The sequence below is a fragment of the Gavialis gangeticus genome, unplaced genomic scaffold (assembly GCF_001723915.1).
Source record: "Gavialis gangeticus isolate Ggan-Ray unplaced genomic scaffold, GavGan_comp1, whole genome shotgun sequence".
Taxonomy (NCBI): Eukaryota; Metazoa; Chordata; order Crocodylia; family Gavialidae; genus Gavialis; species Gavialis gangeticus.
The window spans coordinates 48,430,775-48,446,091 of record NW_017728994.1 but is presented as its reverse complement, the minus strand read 5'-3'; the positions used below and the strand labels follow the sequence as shown (position 1 = coordinate 48,446,091).

The window sequence follows — 15,317 nt, the reverse complement described above, 5'->3', positions numbered from 1 at the left end:
AAAAAAAAAAAAAAAAAAGATACAGACATAAGCACTGTGATGCTGTAGTACTAACATCCTGAAGAGGAGAACTGGGAGCAGAGCCGTGCCATAATTTATCCGTCACTTCAGCCATGCCACTAAGTATTTATTTTGCCCTCCAAGACCTAGCACTGGGAGGGTTGGAAAAATTGGATTTCATCAAGCGGCCTGATTGACTGAGACAGTCAAATCCTGCCAACCTGTCTCTCCCTGGTCTGCTACAGAAACAAGACTGTTTCCTACCGGAGGAAGAGAAAAACACAGCTCTCCTGACAGCTCTTTTCAGCACAAGAACCCAAGTATTTTTGGACCCCACATAAATAAAAAAAAAAGCCTTAATCTACCCACACCCACTAGTCTCCAAATAACCAGGAACTCAACCCCCAAATTCTCTCTTGACTCAAGACTCAAACATTAGCTTACGCTCTAGTTTAAGCCAAAGAACATTTCTGCCTCTCAGCAGTTTAGGGGCAGCATCAGATTTCTGAAGCACACGCACGCAGGCAAAACACTCGTGATCACTCAACCAGCTCTGTGGTTTTACACTGGAAATATGTTGCTATGGAGAGCCCAGCACGGGGATGGGGAATGACTCGAACGCAACCGTGCACAACCAGGGGCAGCCCGCTGCCTCTGCTGACCTCTGAACATAGATCAAAGGCCCAAAGGGAGCATTTAGAGGCTATGTACAAACAGCCCAAAAGCCTGAGGCAGGATCAGTTCAGTCTTCGTAGGGTAGTTTAAGCTGCACAGATTAAATGGAAACAGAAGTGAACAAGCCTTTGCCTTTGATTCAGGTAATGCAGCCACTGGACTGCAGTGGGTCAGGCCAAAAGCCGGGGGGCGCTACAACACGGCTCTCTGGCGCACAGCCAGCATGGGCTGTGTGTTCATTTCCTCTTCCTGCTGCCCCCAAGGTCTCTGGGATTTGCAGTCCAGCAGCACAGAAGCAGGACTCTGCAGGGTTCCTCATCACTTCTTCCTGTTTCCAAGTGCCTCTAGGATTTGCAGTCCACAGTTGCAACCAGCAATACGTTTGAGCAGGGGAAGACGTGTTTAACCCCTATCCCTGGCCCCAGACCCCAGCCGGGGTTTTTCTCGAGGGGTGGGGGCAGTCCCCCCACATAGACTGGGCTGTATCCCCACCTGGGCTTGTCCCCCCCCCAGCCCCTTGTCAGCAGCCCTCACTGCTCCAGCTAGGGAGCAGAGGGGCTGGGCCAGCCCTGCTCTCTGGAGCAGATGGCATAGCCCAGCCCAGGGCTGCAAAGCATGCTGGGATGCTGGGGGACTGTGATTTAACTTGAACCAGGAAGGGGTCTCGGACAGAAGTTTCATGAACTGGTTTGACCCAAATCAGTTACATCTGATACTACATTCAACCAGGTTTATCTTAAACCAGTTTCAGCCATTTTGAAACTGGTTTATGTGCACTGAACTTCTGTTCTGTTACAGGTTTAAACCAGTTTCTGATTACTTAAACCAGTTTATGTGTAACTTCTGTCTGTAGCCATAATGTTCTTTTCCTCCAACCCTGCCCCTCCAGAGACCTTTTGCAAAATTGTTGAGAGGACATGTATTTGGTAGCTGTGTTGGTCCGAGACAAAAAGAAATGCAAAAATCTAGAACTCTTGGTTCAGAAATGATACCTTTTATTAATCCAACTAGGAAATTGCAAAAAAAATTATCTTTTTTTCTGCAGAAAAAGATAATTTTTTTTTTTGTGATTTCCTAGTACATAATAAAAGGTATCATTTCTGAACGAAGAGTTCTAGGTTTTTGCATTGAAAGGACATTGCATTTCTGGAACTGGCACATCACAGCGAGCTGTCTTTCCACAGGGACAAAGGCAGGAAAAGGGATGCTATTGCCCAATTAGCTGCTGTAATCAGGGCATCCTTCCTATTCACCCAACTGCTCGCAGCACTCAGTACACCTACTACTAACCATAGGTAGAGAGCAAATCATTGAGGTAGCTGTCTCAGAGAGGATTGATCCTGACGGCGCTGAGTTCCTGCATCTCTCATTGAAACCCAACACTGCCTGAGGTCACTGAGCAGCAAGAGGTGCCCGGCAAACAGCAGAATTGCACCCGGAGCTACCTGAAGTGCCATGAAAGCAAGGATTTGTGCTCTCAGTGCTGCACGAGTGTGACCTTGACTTCTCGCCGTCCTCACAAACCGGAACAGGCGTCGAGCACAGTTGGCACCTCGGAAAATTGATCCCAACATGAATTTGCAGAATCGCAAAGGACAGTATCTTTGGGAAAGGGTTTTTTTTTTTTTATTTAAAGAGAGGTCTTTAAAACATCTGAAACACTGTTTGTTTTCTTTCTCATGTTCTGAAGGAATCAATAAATCCTCAACTACAGCATAAACACCCAGCCGTCAGCCCATGATTTCTAAAAATGTTGTATTTGTATTACGCTAAGTAATTATTTACAGTCGCCATAAACATCCTCCCAGCACCGTCCATCTGGCAGCTGGGAGAGGGACTTGGAATTTGCTCATTTACTTGCATTGTAAACCACTTTGTAATAAATAAATAAGCTCTTAATATCTCACCCACAAAACGAGGTGCTGTTGCGGGCTCCTTTGGGACCTGGGGGTTTAGTTGCTGAAAAGGTGAAGGATTTTCCTTTTTCTTATTTATTTTGGAATCGATTTTTAAAAATCTCGTGACCCTTCTGTCTGCAGTGGCAGGCTGGGCCTTTTGTGCGGCCTGAATGCGAGTCAGATTTTGCTGTCGCAGGGTGTCAGGTCAGACCCACAAAGCGAACTGAACGCCGGCAGGACACACATCGAAGGGACAATGAATGCGAGTCTCCTGTGCAGTAGCGAGTAATGATCGGCGTTATACCTAGTTAGGCCGTTTGATTCTGGTGGGAAAGCAGCGTAGGGATAACCAGGATGCTTAAATTTTCTTACCCAGCTCCTGAGAAGTACAACAAACACAGCAAAATCCCTACAGGGCTCCCCAACAAGATCCTTCTCCCAGAATCATTGTGCAGAAATTACTCTGGCCCCAGGCACACTTCATTGTTGAAGACATGCATGTCTTCACCCACGGAGAGTGACAATCACAGCCTCACGAGTGCTATCCGGGTGGCAGCTGAGCTGAGCAGGATGTTATAAGTAGAAATCAGTCTTGAATAAAACTGGCCTTTTGCAAGTCAAGGTCAGCATTTTCTGGAACGAGAAGGATTGGCCAAGTGACCTAAGTGGCTTCCATGGAGCAAGAGGAGTGTGGAGGTTTTAACTGCAGCAGGTTGCATTTATTGAACCCGCTGATTTGGTCGGATAAGCCTGCGCTATGCCGGGTCCACCCTGCATTGAAGCCTATATCCACATCTGCAACTTCAGTGAGGTCAGTAAAGCTGGCACTGGCTCGTACTGGAGTAGGTCTGACTATACGTCTCCAACATCAGACATTCAGAAAACATCTCCAAGGTGAAATAGGTGGGGCTCTGCACGTGGAAGAAAGGAGGGACAGCTGCCTTTTTCAACAGACCTGGGGCTTTCCATGCCTAAGAGAGCCAGATGCAGGATTGTTTTGCAATGCTGGCAAGTCAGTGGAAAAAAGGAGCGGGGCAGTTGGGCAGTCTGCTGGGCTAGGGCTGCCTTCCAGGTTTCGCTGCAGAGGGATGATCGTGTCCTCACTCTCCTTACCTCCCACTGCTCAAACACGGCTTGCCATGGCATCCAAACTAGGTGAGAGTGACTGGCCAGACAGCTTCTACAGCAAGTGCCCTGCACGCTCCATCCGATACAGAGGAAAGCTGCCTGCCCCCGGTTCACTGATGGAACGGATGCTGAGGATATTGGAGCTGATGATTTTAAACTTTCATGAAATCAAGGCCAGCTCTCCTAAGGGAAGGCTCGACGAATGGTTGATTTGAGGCAAACTTTAGCGAAACACGACACTGTCAGGTCAAATTTGATCCAAAACTTGTGCTTTGTATATAATAACAATAAAGCCCTTTCACAGAACCTGAGGACGAGGAGAAACACTTGCCATGAAGAACAGTTATTATTTCCCCCCCGCCCACGGTGTTTGCAACCCAAATATTGCAGCACTGTGCTGGTGCACAAGAATGTGAAAGCAAGGTCGATTAGTAACCAAGAGAGAGAGTGCATAGTCTGTATTCACTGCCTGAGACTGGGGGAAGAGGGGACGGGGGGTGGGGACGGGGGGAATGGACCAAGAAAACAATGAAAAGGAAACGCATGCTTTCAGCTAGTTTCATTAACTTGCGCTAAGGGCCTTCTGAGCATTTCAAAGTTATGCCACTTCAGGTAGGTCGTGCTACCTAACTTGGGTTAGGGTAGCTTCAGTCTGCCCCATGGAAATAAAACAAACAATTTACAGTCCTCTAGCATCCCAGGATGCACTACTGTCAGCCCACCCACAAGCAGGGATGCAGTGCGCCCCAGCTCCTGGCACGCTCCAGCTCACCAGCCCTCTAGCAGCAAGTCAGAGCGGTACGATTTTTCACAGCAGGCATGTCTACATGGGAGCTTTAATGAGCCTATTTTAATGTTCATTAAAGCATCACTAAAAAAACACATGATATTTAGTGAATGCTGATTAAAATAGGCTAATGCGCATTAAGCATCATTTAACACCTGTGCTCTTTAGTTAATGCACATTAAGACAGGTTAATAATGCACATTTTCTTAGTACCTCGCAATGGAAGTACTAGATTTAATGCGCATTAACTAAAGCACATTAATGCACATGTAGACATGCCCAGCAGGTTCTAACTCTGACATGGATTAACATTTGATAGATTTGGTATGGTCTAAGTGTAACGGGTAACTTGACCTTCATTGTTTTTTCCACAATAAAAAACAATCGCTAAGACCTAACCCCAAAAACACACAATGCCTCCGCCTCTCCCCAGCTCCCTAACATGTCCTCACTGCCCCATCCCGTTGGAGGGGGTCAACTGTTATCACACCTGTCCTGAACATAAAGGATAATGTTGGTGCCTGAACAAATGCTTATAATGTATATATGGATAAACTGAAGCTGGAAATTAGATTCCAAACCATGCAGTTCAGAAACAAACTTCCTCTTGGGGTAGCAGAGGCCAAGACTGCTCCATTGGCATATAAAGGGGATTATTGGACATGGTGCTTCTGATAGCAAGGGACTAGATTTGATGACCCAAGAGGTCCTTTCCAAGCCTATATTCTTATTTGATGACCTTCAAAGCAAGAGCTGCACCTTTGTTCTGCAGAGCACCAGGCACAATTCTGACACCCATGAAAATAATGAATAACAATCAATTTTTTTCAGCCAAATGGTCTAACTGAACTCATTCAGATGAGAAATAGTCTTGCACATCTACTAACAAGATTACAGAGCTCAGTGACAACATAATCTGATAGTCGCTCAAGGCATTTCATGTCTACTTTTTCATTGAGGAAGCTCGATAGGGCAGGGACTACATTTCTCTTACGTTTTGTACAATCCGAAGCACCCTGTTCAGGCTTAACAAACAATAAGAATGGGCAATTTTTCACAGGCGCTTTTCTTGCTCTGAATCTACTTTTAATCGAGATAATAACCTAGTGGGGAAGTTATGTTGAGCTTTGATCATTAGTTTCCCCTATGCATCTGTCTCACAGTTTAATAAAAAAACACAGCTGTGGAAATCCAAGCCGATTGCTCTGCTGATGCCCCATTAATAGGGATGAATATAAAGGAGGAAGCACTTTCATACTCTACACAATCTACTCTTCAATGAGTGGGGTGTTGGGACCCTACTGGCATCACACCAATTAAGCCAGGCCCTACCGCACTGACTAATCAATCCGTCCTTTTACATTCCTGGAGACCTTACCCAGAAAAGCAGCCTTCATAATTTTTTTTTGAAGGAACTAGACAATACTGACTGTCTCGACAGATTAGCCCCATATTCTGTCATTCTGGGAGTTCAACTCCAATGCTTCTATATTTTACATGTACTAATGCTCTTTTTTTCCTTGAACACAAAAAGTATTGCACTTTCTATCACAAAAATAACTTCACCAAAGATTTCTAGCTCGTTTGTATTCTAGGCTCGCAGATCTTTGTCAATAATGTGCCAAATCAGTCAAGAGAAGAATGTTTCCATTCAAGCTTCAGTCCACTTTAGACATACCGAAACCTTGACTGCTCCTAGGATGGTTCATTCGGTCAATATTCTCATCCATTATTAATATCTGTTGCATGTGAAATGCTGTCAGCATGTCAAAGTCTAGGCTGAACTTTTCTTTGTTTGCTGACTGGAAGTGACTGTGAAAAATGGTCCGAGTGGTACAGGCAGCTGGAGATCGATTTCCATGCTGGGACCCCTTTCTGAATTCCAAAATTCAGGGAGACGGATTGCTTTTCATGTATGTTGGCACACACCTCCTAAACTTTGAAACCATTTCCTCTTTCCCTCTTTCCAACCTATCTCCATCTCCTGAATTCCACTCTCATCTAGACATGCCTGTGTTATTCCAGTTCAGAGCTGTCTGGAAAACTGAAAAGCATTGGAAACATTTTTCATGAACTCTTTTCACCTCCCATTTTTAGGGAGAAATTTCAGACTTCTGGAAGGCTTCAAACCAGCCGTCAGCTTTGGTTGGTAACGAATGTCAGGCACCTTTATACGGAGAACTTCCGGTGGACTGGTGTCCTTTGCACTTAGGAAGGACACCCTCAAGGTTTCTCAAGATGATCAGTGAGGGTCACATTGTTCTGCTAGTAAAATGGATGTCCCTCCTCTCCCTGAAAGGAAACAGAGCCAGACTCTGGTTGTCTGTAAGCCACTTCTCGGAAACAGATAGCAGCAATTTTGGGGGATGAGGGAAACTCTCCTTCCATTCTGCTGAACTTCTCTAAGCCTCAACATTTTCTAAGGACTAAACGCAAAACTTTCTCTGTGAATTTTCCTGTTCTGTGAGCCTCTCCAACTTGGCTCAAAGAACCACGATACTCACAGAACCCATTGTCTTCTGAGACATCTAGGCCATGTAGACAGACGCAGGAGCTTAGACGCAGGGTACAGGACCTGAACGACATCCTAGGCAAGCGTGCACATGATTTATCTAACGCTAACCCGACCTTTTGGGAAGCAGCAATCCACAGCTTCAGTCCTACCAGGGAATCTTTACATTGCTTCACCAAAAGATTTTCCAGTGAAGCAGGTCTGGATCATGAGGCCTTGTCTACACTGTGAAGTCCTGCTGGCAGAGCTGTGTGGCTTAGGGGAGCGAGCAGGTCACTCCCCGTAGCCAGCACGGGTCTGCTGACACAATCCTAGTGTGGATGCAGATCTCTATGAAGAATATCTGTTGTTTGGGAAGAGTGGAGTAACTCTCTGGGCAACAGAAAACTCTCCTAGCCAACCCTGTACCATAGAGACAGTCTGAAATGTAAGCCAACAGATTCTCTGCATCAGAGATTTGAACCTAATTAATCATTTTTTTAAAGGACTGCATTAAATACCTAATATTATAAAACAGAAAATCAGAGGCTTAAGTAGTCAAAGCTGCTGCTTAGACTGGCATATGAAGACAGACACTGGGGGAGCGTCTACATGAGATACTTTACTGCACAACAGACTAATCTGCTGCATGGTAAAGCATCACCATCTACACATGTGTGGCAATTAGGGTGCCCTAGACTAATTTACTGCACTGCCGGATACTCCCGCCAGATACAAATGGTATCCGGCAGCACAGTAAATTACTGCACTTAAACGCACATGTAGATGGTGATGTCAGGATTAGTTTACTCCAGCTCAAATTGAGTCGGTGTATATTCAGTCACATTAATTACACATGTAGATGCACCCTGGATGACCCAAACAAGTGTAAGGGTGTTGGTCAGCCCCGAGGCCACCAGTTAGTTGGATCTTGTGCCTCACCACAACGCTCGGCTTCTAGTCCTTCTGGAATTCATGGTTCAGAACAAGGCATGTGACAAAACTTGTTGAAGGTTCAACTCAAGTACTGTATACAAATACAAGACAAGGCTTTTTCCCCTAAGGCAAGGCTACTTGTGGGGTTGGGGGGGGCTCCGTCTTGGATTCAAGGACCAGCCAAAGCAAGCAGCAGCTCAGTTCTGGCTTTGGCCCTGGGCTTGGCATTGAAGCCAGATCTGAGCTACTGCCTGTCCCAGGCCAAAATGGCTCATTTGGCAGGGATGGGGGCATGCAGCTGGGATGAGTGAGGGGGAGACTGTAGGTTGCAAGGCAGGAAACCTGCACCCTGTCCCCCATGCCCATGCCTGTACCCCTGCCCTGCTCCCCCCACCCCCACTTTCTGCTTCAGCTGTGGTCCCTCCAGCCCCAGCCTGGCCTAACTGGGAACTGCTGTCCCTTATCTCTGACCGGGCTGGGCTGGGGCTGCTGCAACACAGAGAGGCAAGGAGTGGGGGAGGCAGGCTGTAGCAGGGACCAGGGGGTGGGGGGGCAGGGAGTTGGGAAGTGGAGGACAGGTGGTAGCAGGGTGCATGGCAAGGGGCAGGCTGCAGGGGAGGCAAGCACAGGGAGACAAGGGGCGGGGTCTGGCCCTTCACTCTCTGCCACTGCTTCCCCCCATGATAGCAGTGGGGAGGATGGACACATTTAAGAAAACCTTCCACTAATCAGATCCTATAAATGGAAAATTATAACACATTTATAAATGTCCATGTACATAATCCAATTATGGGGGAGTCATCTTAAATTCAAACTCAGCTTGGATTTGGGTAAATACGGTATATGCTATTTTATTATTCTCATGAGAATCTAAGGTTAAACTTTTTATTGTTAAATGTACTGTTGGCACCTGATTTATGGTTTTACTTTATGTCCACCATATATTCCATACTGTGCATGCGTGGGTTTGAACCCTGTTGCCTCTCATTTTATCCAACCCAGTTCATCCCTCCCTGAATCCAAGGAACAGCTAGTCAGTAGCTCAAACTGCGGTTTCTGAGCAGCTAACATGGAGGTAGAAGGACTTGAATCTGGAGCTATCATGTAAGATGTGACTGTGCAACTCTACACGGTTCGTAGCCAAACTAATGATCTGAAAGCACTCGAAATTTTGAGGAAGTTTCAACACAGTGGTGGATTCCTGCTTTGTGACTTTGACTTATCACAATAAATAATCACTCAACTTCCAATTACTTGTAAAATGAAATGAACTCCTGCCCTTTATGGGTACTCATTGTACTGGCTCAGCTTTTGATTAGATTGTTTGTTCCCCAGATTAAATGATGTCTTTCTGGATAACAGTGTTTTTTGTAGATCATCATATTGCTCTCCTGTCAGTCTGTCATGTCATGTATCACTCTGTGTCATAATACAGGAGGAAATCATGTCATTGGGTATTGCTTGTCGAGAACATCTAAGTTGTACATCACTCTAGATCACAAACTTTCTCTCCATCCAAGCAGCAAATACCCAATACAAATTGAAAATGATAAATGTCATGAAGGCAACTCAGGTAACTGCAAATTATTTCTGCTCCGACCCACCGAGAGTTGCCAAGTGTTGTCAGAAATGATGACATTTTGCAGATGTCATGTAGAGAGCCGTACGCTGTCTCGCACCCCCGCATACCAGCAAGCAGAGGTGGGTAACAGCTTAGCCAAAGAACATCAGGGGCAGTCGGGCATTTCTAATACGCTCACTAATGTTCACTGTGGGGCTTGCAAACGGCTGGTGTGCTCTCGAGGTGCTGGGATGACCATGAAGAAGTGGACCTCTCAGTCCTGGCAGCTGCCTGGACTGAGATGATGGGGGGATGCAGTTCTCTTGCAGGAGCTGAAAGAGAGACTGGGCCTCACGCAATGAGGTAAGACCCCGGTGCCATCACCCCTTTGCGCAGTGCGAGACAGAAGCCATCACCGGCTCTGACGACCAGTCAGGAGTGGGGACGAGTCCATAAAGGCACAGCCTGATGACCACCAAGATGAGGAAAGGGAGACAGTCCCAAGGAAATGGTTTCAGAGGGGGGAAGCTGAAAGCCCTGCCCGAGCCTCTGCTGAAACGCAATCACGTTGGCTGCCCACACCGAAGGGAATGCCTGGTGGGAGAGCCAGCTCAAACAAGCAGAACAGGCCTTCGTGCCATGCGCTGGCGAGCGCAGTAATTCGGAAACACTGAAGCCAAGGAAAACAATCGTGTTACCTCGGAGCGCATGAATTATTCATCAAGAAGAAAAATCAAAAATTAAACTTCGAGTCCGTCAGCCACAAGTTGTGGAGGGACCAGAGAGAAGAGCCCCTGGTCTGCGCACGAGGGCGAGTTAATCTGTGTTGCAGGGGTAACACTGGCTGAATTAAGTCCCCCCGTCCCCTCCGCCGTGGGCCTGACCGATCCACTTTTGTGCGCAGGCAGGGTATCAAGCCATAAAGAGACGTGTCCCTGAGCTGCTGCAGTATACAGTGTCTTTCATTAAAGAATAAAAGGGAAGGGGAAATCATATTCTGAGCACAGCTCATGTTATTCACACTTCAGTGGCCAGCCCTGAATCAGAAATCAGCTCTGGGAGCCAACTCTATATATGCAAACTGCATCTTAAGCTAAATGTGGCAGCAGAAGCAAAAGTCAAGCCAGTGTCATGGTTGTAGGCAGGACTGCCTGCGGAGAGGCCAGGTGAGGACTGTGGCAGGAAGCCACCTTTGTTTCTCCCCAAAATCTCTGCTCAGTGACAATGTGATGAGGATGGGCCCAGCAGAGGAGATGCACCTTTACCCTCTTTCTTCAGGTAACCTGAGCTGGCGACATTCCTGAGGGACGGGGAACCTGCTCCCTCTGCCTATGGGACTGGTATCACCTACCTGGGTGAGGGGCATCTACCTGGGGCGCCAGAGTCTGCCCGGCAACTGGTGATGTATTTCAAATTGGTTGGCTGACAGCCAACAGATGCCAGCCTCCATTGGACCAGGCAAACGAGGTCACAGGGGCTATATAAGTTAAGACTGCCCAGGAGGAGGGGGCAGCAGCCATGCGGGAGACTCAGACATAGAGAGGAGCTTGACCATCTGAAACTGGCTCTCTCCCCCATAACTCATGAGCGAGGAACGGCCTGCCTCCAGAGGGGATCTCCAACAGCCTCCTCGGGATGACGCTTGTGAGTAAGCTACTCGAGATCTGGGTAGATATCTAGCTGGCAGTAACTCAGATGCATGATCAAAAGGCTACCTCAGCCAGACTGTTTTGCTCGATGGGATTTCTATGATATTGCTCAATCTTGTACCCGATTTTCACCCTACCCCTGTAATCAATACAGTTCTCCTTTGTGACCGGTGTAGGAGAGTTATTGAGGGGGGGGTCTAAATTATGCCTAAGAGGCCCCTTAGGTCTGCGGACTAAGGGAGACTTTCCTTTTTGGCCCCTGATTTGGGGAAGTGCCCCAAGTGCCTGTACAGGGTCGAGTACCTGTAGGACTATTAGGCCTGTGTTTCCCTGAGGACACAGGGCCGAGACAGTCCCTTCTCGGGGTGGTGGCAGCACATGTTACCCCCAGGCTAGCGAGTGTGCTCCAGGAAGGGGGACAGCTGGACACGAGGCGCCCCAGGGAGGCGCTCGGAGCCTGGAAGGTGGTCAGGCGCAGGGAGGTGGGAGCTCAACACAGGAGTGCCCCCTACTGGCCTGCCACAAGGAGCACTGCAGGTCAGCCACAAGTCATGGAGATCTTGGCTATTTACAGATGCACCAATTTGAAGGCTGGCAGGGACTGATCTAGTTGTCTGGTCTGAGCTCCTGGAAAACACAGGTCAGAGAACTCTGCCCGGTGACTTCCAGCAGGAACAGAGGGCTGGAAGAGGTCTCCTAGGCCATGAACTCTAGTCTCCTGAATGCGCGGGCAATTGTCAACTAAAGGAATCCCCTAAATCACCATTGAGACCCCTAAACTCACAAGGAGAAGGCACAGTACCCAAAGCACCAACACCCTTTCACCTGCCATAGGTAAACGCAAAGGGGCTCTGCCAATGGGTTTGAATGCACTGGTCAGATTAGATCAGAGATTTGCAACCAGGGTGCTGCTGCACCCCGGGGTGCTGTTAGATCCTTTAAAGTGTGCTGCAGGGGGCCGGGCAACATTAGCACGATTCACACGATAAACCCAGAGATTTCCAATTGTGATCCAGTGGCAAGACCTGTTGTGATCTTTCTGAGTTCTTTGCAACTGCAGAATTGTTCTGGTATTTTTCTGTAGTTAAGACACAAGCGAAAGCTGAGAGCTGGCATTTTCTAAGGGGTGCGAGGAGTCAAACAAGGTGTGTCTTGAGTCTAAAGAGAAGTGCCCTAAGAAGTTTGAGAAGCTCTGGACCAGATGGGCAGGCACGGCCCTTCTGATTAACAAAACCCCTATGACTCCACGAACCTGCATGTGGCCAAAAAGAGGAGAAAATGGGCCTCATAATAGGACTGTGGTTACATGCTTCCACTTGTCTCAACGTGGGCTGACTGGCTGCACAGCTGATTCTTAGCCCAAAATCATAGAAAACAAGGGACCTCAGGAGGTCACATCTAGTCCAATCCCCTGGTCAAAACAGGACCAGCCCCAGCTACATCATCCCAGACAAGGCTTTGTCTAGCCAGGTCTTAAACACCTCCAAGGATGGAGATGCCACCACCTCTGGGTAACCTGTTCCAGTGCTTTACTACCTTCCTAGTGAGAGAGGTTTTCCTAATATCCAACCTCAACTTCCCTTGCTGCAGCCTGAGCCCATCACTCCTTGTCCTGTCATGTCCTTGCAGAATCTGAAGACGCAACCATTGCTATTGTAGCAACGTACGCATGGGTTGGGGTGGGAAAGGATTACTTTTCCGTGGCACAAATGCAACTGTTTCCACATACACTTTTAGGCAAAGCTCTCGGCATGAGGACTTCTCCCAAGAAACTCCTTGTCACAAATGGCAAGCACACAACTCGGGACGCCTTGCCCTCAAAGCCTTTTTACAAACAGCAATTAAACCCAACAACTTTCGCTCTGTGTCCTAATGGCCCCCTCTTGCTGGCATGGTCTTATTGGAGATCCAAGCTGCTGTTACCAGTACGATGAACTGGGGAAAGCGAAGCACCCTAAAACCTTGCACCTAACCTCCATCGTGGTTTGTGACGGGAATGGCAGCGTTCCTCAGCCTCCCCAGGATGTGGTCTGTGGCTCTGAAGAGACGCCGGGAGTTGCAGAGGTGGAGAAACTACTACAGCAGGCTCAGTTATCTTGTCTCAAGCTGCCTATTCCTTGTGCTGTTGAACGGCGACGTCTTCCAGATCCTGTGCAACGTCTGTGCCTTGCCTGCTCCATCTCTCACACTCTCCTAAAGAATTTAACCATAAAACAATTGGCTTGTGCCTTCAGTGGGATTTGGGGAAATATGTCAGGGCTCCTGGGGAGAACGGCACTAGTAAATTCAACCATGGGACTGCACAGCAGCGAGAGCTGTCGGTGGCGAGATATGCACTGCCTAAAGGCTCAAAATCACTAGCCTAACCTCTCACCAGCCCCAAGCCAGTGAAGACACGGGGAAATCGGTGTCTGGGTCCTCTCACGGCCACCTGGAGAGCGTCCAGCAGTAGGAGCTACCACCGATCTCCACCAGCATGTTATTGGCTTGCAATGGGCTTTCCCCTGCAATTTGCAGCTGGACCTTTTGGGCATGTGTCGATGTTTCTCATAGGCCCCCTCTGCACTTAGAGTCTTTAATTCCTCATCAATAATCCAACAGTGAGGAGGAGTTCAAAAGCATTAACATTAAATATGTCGGGAGCTGGGGGTATGCGGACTCTGAACGCTGCATTGTCCACCCCATCTCTGCTCCACGATTCCCCACACAGGCCCTTTGAAATGATCTGGGCTCGGTAGGCAAACAACGTTGGACTTACTCAACAAGGAGACATTTGTGTTTAGATGCCACAGATTAGTGGTGCATAGTTTAAACATCTGAAAGCTATTATTCTGGTCAGTCTCTAAACAAAGCATCGCAGTCGTGTAGCCCTTTAACTCCTGGCTGACAAGGGGGATAATGATTTAAATTATTTGTAAAACATAGGCTTTGTTTTAAGTGGACAGAGTTCAACAATCATGGTGGAAGTAGGAGCGTATTGCAAAAAGCTGCATTTCCAGATCACGAGGGCTTGTCGGAGGGCCGCCGCTGAACCATCTGATAATGCTCACGCTTCTTTGCCAACATCCAGGATCACGTTTCAGACAGCAAAGCATGGCAGCTGTAGAGATCACTGAAAGATGATCCATAAAAAATACCTTCTGGATCGTCGCCGCCTCCAGCTAATTGCCATCATTTCAATTAGGAGAAGCAGTCTTTATAGGAAACAAAACATGAACCAGTTTTCCCTAAACTCCCATTTAATGGGGAACCTTAATCAGTTCTTTTATAGAGCTTTTGAGCGACGAGTGATTTACATCTCCCTCGGTGAAATGAGGTTATGGCTGCTACGTTATCTTTTGCTTTTTAATGAAGAGTCTGCTGATTTGTTCTGAATTGTTAATACTTTTAAATGTGATTACACGGTGACATATTAAATTGGAGCAGGGCATTGGTTTTTATCTTGGAAGGGTTTGTTTTCCATTCTTTGAATGCATTGTAGATATCTGAATCCTGGCCTGCGTTCAGGCCATGCCCACACTTTCCACTGCAGGGAGACACTCCAGCACCAAAGATGTCTTCTTGCTCAAACCCTGTTCACAACATGCCGAGGCCAAAGGTGACAAACACTGGGTTCAAATCCTGCCATCCTTACTCAGGCAAAACTCTAATGACGGGAAAAGGAAAAGGAAGACTGACTTACTGCTTTGGGGTCTGGTATTTCCCCTGCAACCCTAAAACAAGCTGACAGCCTATGTCTTCATTTCTCGTGGATAATTCACAATAAAACAAGTTGGAGCCTCCGATTTGTGCACGGCACAGAGATGTAACTTGGTCCAAAATGAGTAATCATCCTTCGTAAGTGAGAGGTAGCCACAATGCAGCAAATCACAGATGGACCTCGCAAACTCTGGAGGGTCATTGCAGGAATAGCCCTATGTGTCTCCACATTTAGCCAGGATTATTCAAATAGCCTAATCTCTAATGCAGGGGTGGGCAATTATTTGAGGTGGAGGGCTGCTTACTGAGTTTTGGCAAGCCATCGAGGGCCGCATGACAGGCAGCCAGGGGTAGATAAATACTAATTTTCTAAATTTTTTAGGGGCCTCGTGGGCTGGATAGAATGGCCTGGCGGGCCGCATTTGACTGGTTTTCCTTTGCAAGGGTGTCTCATGTAAATAAAGAAATGCTCTTTCTCCCAACCCCAAGAATA

General features: G+C 47.5%; 1 protein-coding gene and 1 long non-coding RNA gene across 3 annotated transcripts in view; both read right to left on the bottom strand.

Annotated features, from left to right (window-relative positions):
- The window catches only part of NEURL1 (neuralized E3 ubiquitin protein ligase 1), a 250,617-nt gene that overhangs the window by 37,932 nt on the left and 197,368 nt on the right, over positions 1-15,317 (bottom strand). The gene's annotated exons all lie outside the window — the stretch shown is intronic.
- Positions 1,004-15,317, bottom strand: part of LOC109287585 — a 22,299-nt gene continuing 7,985 nt past the window's right edge. The window contains exons 2-3 of the long non-coding RNA XR_002094900.1: positions 12,659-12,665; positions 1,004-1,084 (exon numbers count right to left, since the gene is read on the bottom strand). This is a non-coding gene — a long non-coding RNA (uncharacterized LOC109287585). The remainder of the gene's footprint in view (positions 1,085-12,658; positions 12,666-15,317) is intronic.